This window comes from Mus caroli, chromosome 18, assembly GCF_900094665.2.
Source record: "Mus caroli chromosome 18, CAROLI_EIJ_v1.1, whole genome shotgun sequence".
Lineage (NCBI taxonomy): Eukaryota > Metazoa > Chordata > Mammalia > Rodentia > Muridae > Mus > Mus caroli.
Window position 1 is genome coordinate 72,192,121 of NC_034587.1, and position 11,242 is coordinate 72,203,362.

General features: G+C 46.0%; 1 pseudogene; it reads left to right on the forward strand.

Moving 5' to 3' along the window:
• Positions 1 to 10,385: 10,385 nt before the first annotated feature.
• Positions 10,386 to 10,533, forward strand: LOC110285116 (annotated as a pseudogene).
• The last annotated feature ends 709 nt before the right edge of the window (positions 10,534 to 11,242 follow it).

An 11,242-nucleotide genomic window follows, 5' to 3' on the forward strand; every position in this document is an offset into this window, starting at 1 on the left:
AGGAGCAGGAGCAGGAGCAGGAGCAGGAGCAGGAGAAGGAGAAAAGCAGTTCCAAGAATTTCTTTGACACAGAAAGCTATTTCATTTGGCGTAATTCAGTTTTTCCAAAATCCTTTAAAAAGTGCAACCTTTTCTCTGGACTTCTTGCTCTAGAGTCCAGGAAAGCTCCCTGCCAGGAGTGAGTCCCTGCATCGTGGCAGTGGCTGCAGGGTTTCAGGCTCTCTTCACCAGTACCGTGTCCTTGGCCCCGGGGACTAGTCTGCTCACTCCTCTGGCATAGCAGGTAAAACGTGCTTGGTTAGCCTGGCAGCAGTGTGTGGAGCTGCCTACAACCTACCTAGAAAAAGTTAGCTCCCAGTATCTTCTGGAAGATGAATGACGCCCTCCCCCGCCTCCAGTGGTCAGAATGTAACCAGGATTATGCATCCATTTAAGACCTCTTAGCTTTTCTCTGCCCCCATTTCTTCTCATTTGTAGTCATTTCCATACCCCTGTCTGTCTAGAGCCCACTTCTCTCTCCCTGTACACTTTTGGAGGGAGACTCTTATCACTCTGAGGGCTCCAAGCAGTCTAACCCTGAGGTTAGTCTCTGCCTGTGCACTGTGCTGGCTCCTCCCTGACCCTTCTTATGGAGCTGGTGGGCGGAAAGCTGATTCCTGGCATCTTTCACCAGAAGAGGTTCCCACGCTCCATCCAGCCTGAGAATTTCCATCCCCAGTGAGTGTAGGAACAAACAAACCCAATTCAACTCTCAGCCACCAGGGGGCGCAGTGAGACCCAGGCAGGTTTAAAGCCGATTAAGACCACAACCCCCGCCCCGCCCCCCCCCCCCGCCGCTCCCCATTCCTGAAATGCCTTTTTCTGTCTGTGACCCCTCTGTCACCTCTATTCCAAGTGCAGCAGAACTCTGTGATAACACGATTCACTCCATATCATATAAACGGTGCCCAAGGTTTCATCCCAGCCCTTATAAAATGAGCTGGCAGAATGTTCAGAAGAGACTCGCAGCCTGCTCCTGAAAAACTAACAAGGGTGCCTTTATAATGAACAGGTGGTTGTTTGGCAGCAGCACAAAGCAGGATTCAGAGAAAGCAAGGGCACGGTAGGGGCTGATTGGGGCTCACCTTTGGAAAACCGGGCGTTGACCCTGGCTCTGATGTTCCTTACCTCGCGTTTCTGCGAACTGATGAGTCGAGGTGCTCACCCACCGGGCACTGCCGCCTGCCAGCTTCTGCACCTGGCACACTGGAAATACTCTCTCTCATCTTTGTAATCAGCTTGCAAGATGGCTGTTTTCCTCTTCATTTTAACAGAGATAAACCAGATGTTCAGAGATACTAAGTGATGTTCAGGAAGGACCAAGGGTGGGGATGACTGAGCCATGGAACACCCTCTAGATGTGTTGGCTTAAAAAACAAGGTGATTTTTTTCAATACCAATATAGTTTTTTAAAAAGTTTTTAGATGTGTGTGTGTGTGTGTGTGTGTGTGTGTGTGTGTGACTGAGTGTTTTGCTTGTATGTGTGTATGTGTGTCATGTGCAAGTTTGGTGCTCTCAGAGGCCAGAAGACACTGTTGAATTCCTTAGAGCTAGCTAATGGTTGGCTGTACACCATCATGTGGGTGCTGGGAATGAAATTGAGGTCTTTTGAAAGACAAGTGCTTTTAGCAACCCAGCCATCTCTTCAGTCTCTCTCTCTCTCTCTCTCTCTCACACACGCACACACACATACACACACACACATTCTTTTGGTTCTTGGGTTTTACACATTCTTCTTAATAAACCACACACCTAAGCTGGAGAGTTAAGAGTACTGGTGAATTGATGAGACTAGCTAGCACTACTGCCTGCCAGCTTCTGGCTGGCTACTCTTCCAGAGGACACAGCTTCAGTTACCAGCACCTACATGGTGGCTCACAGCCATCTATCACTCCAGTTCCGGGATAACCCATCTCCTCTTCTGGCCACCTCTGGCAGTGGGAATGCACGTACATGGTGTGTAGACATACATACAGGCAAAACACCCATACATGTAACATAAAAAAAAATACATCCATAAAGTGCACACCTGTCTTCCTGTTTGTTTCTGGGCAAGCTAGATGTTTTAGAAATAATCTCAAACCCTCAGTGGTTTAACAAGATGACAACCTTTCTTGTTTATGTACAAGTCTGATGCACACCAGGCCCGTGCAGCACTTAGAGCCCCAGCCTTCTTCCATGTTATGGGACTGCCCTGTACATTGTATGGAGACAGAGACTCCAGGGGTCAGGAAGGAGAGGCACATACGTGTTTCTTATGTGCCAGGATGGGAAGCAGCGAGTATTGCTTTCCATCTGTCTGCGCTAGGTTAGGTTAGCTGTCACTTCTGGGGTAATGGATTTAGATAGTACTGTCTCCTACACACCCTACTGTATGGGGTGATAGCACAATACAATAATACGGTTCTCTGTCTGCTTTAACAATAGAAAGAACCTGAACCTGAGAAGAACACGGAAGGAAGCGGTATCGGGGAGGTTGTATATGTGGGTGTGTCTGACTGGGATTACAGTGCAGCGGGAGAAGGGTTGTCCTCCAGCTGCAGCTGAGGAAAAGACAGGAGAGATTTAATAGAGTTCCTGAACTTCCCACACGTATTCTATGTTCATTCATTTCTCCACAAGGCCAACACATTGTTGCAATGCCCCAGACATCTTGCCACAGCAGGGGTGTGTGTGTGTGTATGCATGCTTGTATAGATGTGTGCATGTTTGTGTGTATATATGTGTTTGTGCATATGTATATGTGTATGTTTGTATGTATATATATGTGTGTCTATGTGCATGCATATTTTTATATATGTATGCATTTTGTGTGTGTGTGTGTGTGTGTATGTGTCTGTCTGTCTGTCTGTCTGTCTGTAATGTCCGCTACTGAAAAAGACCTTCCTCTGGAGTTGGTGTTACTTCTAGGGAGGGTGAGTGGCTACCTGCTCTGACGTGTAAGTGTTGTAGCCACTGGCTGGTGGCTGATTGCTTTCTGTGAATAATTGTGGGGAATGTAAAAGGAATGTGCCATCTTTCCACCAAAGGGTTAAATAAGACAAGGAAAGCACGATTAAAAAATTGTAAAAATGCCATTTGGCAAGTCTCTCCCAAGTCAGCATTTCCTAAAGATTGAGATCTGTGCTCGGGGCTGCCCTCTGATCATCAGATGCAGAGCTCTGTCCTAGCTGATGTGGCGAGAACATGAGGCTGAACTTTGATCCCCTGAAGTCAGCTTAGGGTCCCTGCACGTTAGGGATCACAGCCAGCGGGGTCCCTTCTGGCTGGACTAAACCCTGCTACTCGCTCTTCTGCAGAGATAAAGCCCCTTGCCTTGTCAAAATGCTCTTGGCTTTCCTAAGACCCCAACTCCATTGCTAATAGTTGGCACCAAACCCGGGGCTCTCTCTCTATAGCCTTAGGGATTGAGTCCCATCCTGGAAGACTGCCTTGTACGGTGGCACTGGCTCCGGAAATACTGGGAGCTGGAAATCAAAGGTAAATCGGCAACATAGGGAGAAAGGGCCAAAGTAAGCCCCAAGGCAACCAGGCAACTTCATGCAGGAACCGCGCTGAGAAGACTGGACTGTCTGGACCTGTCTTGGGGGTCAGGCATATCTGAAGGACGAGAACGAGACAGAGATGTCAAAGAATTACAAGATTACCCTGAAAGAAGGAAACATAAAGTCCAGGGTGTCGTCTTCTATCCACCGGAAGGGTGAAGCGGACAGATCCTGGATGACCAGGTTCCATGGGTCTTGATTGGTCTGGCTGTGAAAACCGGAAGTGTTAACAGCTATTTGAAGAGAAGCGATGAGGTTTGAGCAGCCTGCGCAGTGCAGGTCCTGCTACAGCGGCAGTGTCTTGGGTGGCAGCGGTGTGAGCCTGGCCTGCTAAGTGGGTCCAAGGTCCAGCGAGGAAGCCTTCGGGAGAGAGAACTCTTCCCTAAGTGTTACAGCTCAATAAAACAGCCACTCTCAGACAATCCTCTGTGAAATAACGTGTGTGTTTTATTCCACGTGGACAGGGACTACATACATTGAGGAGTGGGGTGGGACTTAGGGGTAGGTGTTTCCTCTTGCTTAGTTTAAGATGTCAGTGGTGCTCTGTTTGCGTGGAGAAGGGCTCCAGGTGCTTTCTCTACTTGACTGATGGTCCTGTTCCTCTCAGTGGGGTATAGAGCAGATAGTTTCAGAGCAGATAGAGGTAGGCAGGGAATGGTTCCACTCCTATCCTTCTCAGTTCTGGGATTTATGGGGTCTGAGCTCACTCAGCCATATCAGTTCTTCTGCCTGGTGGTACCAGCCACTTGCCCCACACCAGGGGAAATAAAAGAAGCCTCCAGTGCATGTAAGTGTGTGCATGTGTGTTTGTGTGTGTGTGAGTGTATGTGTGTGCATATGTGAGTGTGTATGTGTATGAGTTTATGAATATGTATGCATGTGTGTGTGTGTTTGTATGTGTATGTGAGAGTGTGTGTGTGAGTGTGCATGTGTGTGAGTGTGTGTATGTGTATGTGTATGAGTGAGTGTGTATGTGTGTATGTACATGTGAGTGTGTGTGTATGTGTGTGTACGTGTGAGTGTGTGTGCATGTATGTGCGTGTGTGTATGTGTATGTGAGTGAGTGTGTATATGTGAGTGTGTGTGTATGTACATGTGAGTGTGTGTATGTGTGTGCATGTGTGAGTGTGCGTGCAAGTGTGTATGAGTGTGTGTGCAAGTGTGTATGTGAGTATGTGTGCGAGTGAGTGTGTGTGTATATGTGTGAGTCTGTTGGGGGGGCAGTGAGTAACTACAGGGAGGACAGAGTAAAGGAGAACTGAAATGCTCCCTTTAACATTCCCTCAAGAATCCATTAGTGTGAGTTTTAAGGTTCTGGGACGAGACCTTCTGACACAAGGAGAAGGATCTGGGAGCAGTGAAAAAGATTCCCTCGACATTCCTCTAACCAACAGCCTGCACAGCACAGCAGCAGTGAGACCCACAAAGGGCCTTCACAACTACCTTAAGAGAATGAGGGCATTGGCCTGAGGGTTCAACAGGGCGAGAATCCCTGGAAAGGCTGAAGTGTTTGATGAGAAAGTGCTTGGGGTTAGACACAGACGAGCCCTTAGGACAAGGGATGCTAACACTGCGCTTTGTAACTGACAGCTGGCCAGTCAGAGTCAGAAGTCAACTGAGGTAGATGTGGTGGGGAAAACAATTACTCCTCTGGCCAATTCTGCATGCCCCTCTCCATCCTGGTTAGAACAAGGGGAATGGATGTCTTTTGTCATCAAACCCACAATTACAGGGCCAACATGTAGAGACTTTGGGTTCCTTGTGTACTTTTCTTTCTGCCTTTTCTTGTTTACAAAAAAAAAGCATTCCTTCACTCAGGGTCATTGATAATGTGCCAAGATTTCCTAAAATGTAAACTTCCTAAAATGTAAACACATACACTCACATACACTCACACACACTCACACACACTCACACACACACTCACACATACTCACACACATGCACACACATATACACACTCACTCTCACACAACACACACATGCATACATATTCATACACACACATACACAGTCACATACACACTCACATATGCACACACATACACTCACACACACACACAAACACACACATTCACATGCACACACGCACACACACACACACACACATGCACTGGAGGTTTCTTATAAGTTTAAACTCTAACTCTCAGGCTCTATGAGACCCCAGGAAAGGAAAAAAAGGGAGTGTTAGAGGTGTGAGGACCAAGCCAAGAAGAGGTTTGTTTGAAGCTTCAAACAGGAAAGCGTTCTTCCCAGTTAAGTCTGTGTAAGGTAACGTTAATTTGCCAGTGTGACACGAATGTAACTGGGATCCAGCACTTGATTAGGAAACTGAAGAGGCGTAGGTATCTCGTCTGCCTTTGACAAAATCCAATGTGCCTTTATGACAGAAGGCCGAGAGAGACTAGGACTGGAGGGGACAAACCTCCCAGCAGTAAAGGCAAAGGGCAAACCCACCCTGCTACACGGAGAAAATCATGGAGCAATCCCATTAACATCAAGACTGAGACAAGGCCGTCCGCCTTTCCAATATCACACTCGAAGCACAAGCTAGATGAAGGAGCAGAGGCAAGTAATGGGTCACACGCAGGAAAAGAAGAGGTCAAAGTATCTCTGCAGGAATCAAAAAGAAACAGTAAGAAGTTATAGAAGAAATCACTCAGACGGCTGTAAGTATGAGATTATATTTTTGGTGAAAATGGATAAAATAAAAGAACATGTGGGAGAAGGATGGATTTTGTATGATAAAATAAGATTTTTATCCTAAGAATGAAAAACAAACAAACAAACAAACAAACAAATGAACAAAGCCATGACACCTGACATCCAAGTACCAGCAGGTTTTATAAGGTTTTAGCAGAGTCAGTGTACAGGGTTTTTGGAGGCTGACACTGAAGGATAATGCTGTGTGATGAGGAAAGATCATGAGAATTCCCGAAGCTCTGCCAACCCACTCACAGCAGCATTAGCTGTCTTCGGGGACTGGGAGCGCATGTCAGCATGTCAGGGTGATTACTTGCATTTTTTCTAATTTTGTTGGGGGCTTTAACCACTTGGGGAAACTGAGTCACAACAATAGCAAAGATTTATTATTTCTAAAAAAGATTTATTTATTTATTTTATGTATATGAGTACACTTTCTCTGTCTTCAGATACACCGAAAGAGGGCATCAGATCCCATTGCAGATGGTTGTGAGCCACCACGTGGTTGCTGGGAACTGAACTCAGGACCTCTGGAAGAACAATCAGTGCTCTTAGCTGCTGAGTCATCTTCCCAGCCTAAATTTATCTATCTATCTATCTATCTATCTATCTATCTATCTATCTATCTATCTATCTATCTATGTGTCTTGTTTGTTTTGTTTATGCTTTATCTAAGTTATGGTTTTTCTGTTCAACACACACGGCATGGGAGCCCTAGTCAGTGGGGTCAGAGGGTTGAGAGTGGACAACCCTCCAGGAGAACAATGGGATTCCTCTGATTAGTCACTGGCCTCTTGATTCAGAGAGGCTGCAGAGTCTCTAGAGGTTAAGACCTAACCCAGTGTACATCCTGTAGGAAGGGGCGACACTAGGGACATAGGACGCCATATTTAAAAGTCCCTGTTGTGTGTGTGTGTGTGTGTGTGGTCTCTGCCACTGCTCAGCAGATGTATAGGAAATAGATGACCTGCCTAAAGAAACAAAAAACATTGAGAAGACAAAGCTTGGATGGGAGGTCCTCTGGGCTGAGACCTCTCTAAAGTGCCCAGGTGAAAGAGTGGAAATGTTTACTGGTGGTAGCAGGCAGTATACCTTCCCCACTCCTACTGCCTTGCTGAAAGCGTGATTGAGATGACTGTAGAGTGAGTTTCATTACAATTTGACCTGGTTAAAAGACATATATATTCACATGATGGTGGCCATTGTGGGGATTTAAGTACTAAAGTCAGACTATTGCACTCCTTGACACCCCTTTTTTCCTCGGCTGAAAGAATGAACCAGAGCTTTAAACGTCAAGTTAATTAATCCTAGAGATTAAATTGCCTTGGACCAAGTGTGTAACCGATAGTTTTTCTTAGAACCCATATGACCCCTTGGAAAGGACCCATGACCATTGTCTTATGAAATGCTGTGTGCATTGCTCTATATAGGGGGGGCACTGACTCCCCACCATAGAGACTAATGTCGATCTTTCAGAAATTATGTGATGGGTCTCTCCTTCACTTTGCTTTCTCTTAGGTTATAGAGTCTTCTTGATCTGGCCCCAACACTAGAATTCCCAGCTCACCCTTTCCATCTTGGAAACCAAATGCTGATCAAAAATGCTAGAGAACAACCCGGAACTGACCTGGAAGGACCTGTTTTGGGTGTGTTAACCACTGACAGGGTGATTTAGATGACTGAAGGAGGGCAGACACATTACACACAAACAGAAAGACTGCTGGCAGCAGTGTCTGGGAACAAGAATGGCCTGACCACAAGCCGACCTTTGAAGTTAACATTCAGAAAGAATCATTGTTCATCGTCTGTTTATTATGGGGAAAGATCACAAGGAACTCAATGGGAACCCCCTGCACCGACTCTGCAGTTTGCCTTATGTCTGGTCTTTCACCCATAGATGCTTAAAATGCACGAGAGTCCTAGGCATGGCAATGGGGAGGCAAGGGGAGTAAAAATTGTAGGTTTAAGATAGACTGTGGAGGTGGGAGCCAGATGTGGGGAAATGAAAGTGTGGTTGAAGCAGATGAAATATCGTCAGTGTATTAGACAACTTGTATACCCTGGTAGACTTGCCTTCTTTGTAGATGACATAGCATCTGCCTCTCTAGAGAGTAAGATTGCACGGCAATGTGACCACGCCCACCTCTTCTGTCTCCCTGGGGCCTGACAAGATGCTAAGAGTTATTTTCAGACAGGAAGTCTGTACCGTAGTGCCTGGTCCTGGTCTAGAATTTAAGGGTTGCTCAGACTCTCCCACTAAGGAGTACCCCATCCTTATGCACCACGCATACCACTAGCACTGTTGGTTCTGTAGGTCACACGGCCAAAGTAACACAGTATGTACTGGAACCACAATTTAGATTTGCTTCTCAAACTGGTGGTTTTCTGGGGCAACTCAGAACTAGAGAAGAAGCCCATTCTAGGTTGCCTTCAAAATCCAAACGCTTTCTTTGGTTAATTTGTTCCTGCAACAGGGATTTTATGTCTCCATGCTTATTAATATCTGACTATGGCCATCAGTCTATGTTGTGACGTCATTCATTGCTATGATAAAACACTGTGACCAAACACAATTTAGGAGAGAAAAGGTTTTATTGGCTTACACTTCCAGATCACAGTCTATCACTGGGGGAGGTTGGGGCAGGAACTTGAAACAGAAACAATGGAGTACTGTTGCCTGTGGGTTTATACTCAGCTAGCAGCTTTCTGATACAGTCCAGGACTACCCGACTAGGGAGTGGTGCTTCCAGCTGTGGGCTGGGCCTTCCTACATCAATTAACAGTCAAGACAATCTTCCATAGACATGCCCATATTCTGATCTGATCTGGGGAATCCCTCAGCTGATACCCACGTCCCAGATGACTTTAGGATCTGTTAAATCGACCATTAAAGCTAATTAGGGCAGACTGAAAGATGAAAGGGCTGAGGAGGTTAGCTGGTGTTGAGAAATACAAGTGTCATCTTGAGAGGTTTGCTACAGGCGAGGTCATGGTGTACTTCCTAGGGAAGCAGGGTCTAGCCTCCCTCCTCTGGCGAAGGTGACATACGTCTCTGAGAAAGGGGGTTTATAGGGATTTGAGGGTTTTAGATTCTCAAGTTCATTTCCCTCAATGTCTCCATCTCAAGTCGCACTTTCCTGTTAGGATTCTGACTTTGTGTAGCCTATTTTCAGCGTTGTGTGGCATCTTCGTGGCTGACCTGGGAACCTCAGAATTTGGTCTTAGATCTGATTTTCAGTGTAATCTTCCCTGAAGTGGCAGAAAAGTAAAATCGGTTTTAGTATCTCTGTAGAGATAATCTGTTTTTTAGAACCTTAAGTCTTTTTTCTTTTTCTTTTCTTTGTGTTTCCTTTCTTTTCCTCTTGAGACAGGGTTTCTCTGTGTAGCCTTAGCTGTGCTGGAACTTGCTCTGTAGACCTGGCTGGCCTCGAACTCACAGAGATCCACCTGTTTCTGCCTCCTAAGTGCTGGAATTAAAGGTGTGAGTCAGTACCACCTGGCTTGACCCTGCCGTTTCTTTCCTGCCTTTAACGCTGTCATAAATCTTTACCCACATCCTCAATCCTTGTAACTCACATTGTCTCTGTACTGGTTGAAGCCATGCTGTGGAATCTCCTGATGCTTTGACCCCTCTCTACCTGTTCTTTACCCCAGTCAACTTAAAAAACATTTTTTTTTCAGACAAGTTCTTACTGTGTCTTAGTCGCTGCTCTACTGCTATGAAGAGACACCATGACCAAGGCAACTCTCATAAAAGAAAGCGTTTAACTGGAGGTTTGTTTACATTTTCAGAGGTTTCCTCCATTATCATCATGACAGGGAGCACAGTGGCCAGCAGGCAGGTGCTGGAGCAGTAACTCAGAGCTAGATCATGATTCATAGACAGAGGGAGAGACTCTCGGCTTGGTAGATAAAGGCATTTGAAACCTCAAAGCTGAGCCCCAGTGACACACTTCCTTCAACAAGGCCACACCTCCTAATCCTTCTAGTCCTTTCAAATAGTGTCAATTCTTGCTGAGTAAAAATTCAAATATCGGTCTCTTGCTGCAGCAACGAGAGTGGGAGCACCTGCAGCGCGAGCTCGGAGAGAGAATCCACGAGTTGTAAGAAAATGGCAGACAAGCGGGACATGGGGGAAATCTCCAGCTTCGATAAGGCCAAGCTGAAGAAAACCGAGACGCAGGAGAAGAACACCCTGCCAACCAAAGAGACCATTGAACAGGAAAGGAGGAGTGAAATCTCCTAAAAGCCTAGGAAGATTTCCCCACCCCACCCCACCCCACCCTGTCATCTCCAAGACCACCTAGTGATGTGGAGGAAGAGCTACCTGCAAGATGGATGTGAGCCACAAGCTGCACTGTGAAACCCGGGCACTCTGAGCCGATGCCACCGACCCGCAGGTCACTGAAGGGGACCCCTCCACTAATCGGCCTGCCAAATTTCACCGGTTTGCCCTGGGATATTATAGAAAATTATTTGTATGATTGATGAAAATAAAAACACTTTGTGGCAAAAAAAAAATTCAAATATCAGAGCCTATTGGCACCCATTCTTATTCAAACCACCATACACTGTAGCCCTGCTGGCCTGGAGCTCACAGAGATCTTCCTTCTGAGTAAAGTTAGGAAAGGCATGTGCCACCATGCCTGACTGAAGTATTTAGGATTTTAAGAAAAGTAGGATGTTCAGATTCTTACTTCTATCCAAAAGTCATTCTAGTTCAGCTGTTTAGATTAGTGTGCTGATCTTTGAAAGTTCAGGATGTAAGGCCAGGCATAGAGGGGTCAAGAAAAATGGGAAGAGAGGCAAGGAAATATTGAGATAATGAATTCTGCCACCATTACTTGACAATGAGTCATAAAGAGGTGTGTTCATCAGCTGGCACACATGCTCTGGCTGCCCACCCGTTCTCAGTTTTCTGAGTAGTTCACAGAACAGGAATTGAGCCTTTTATT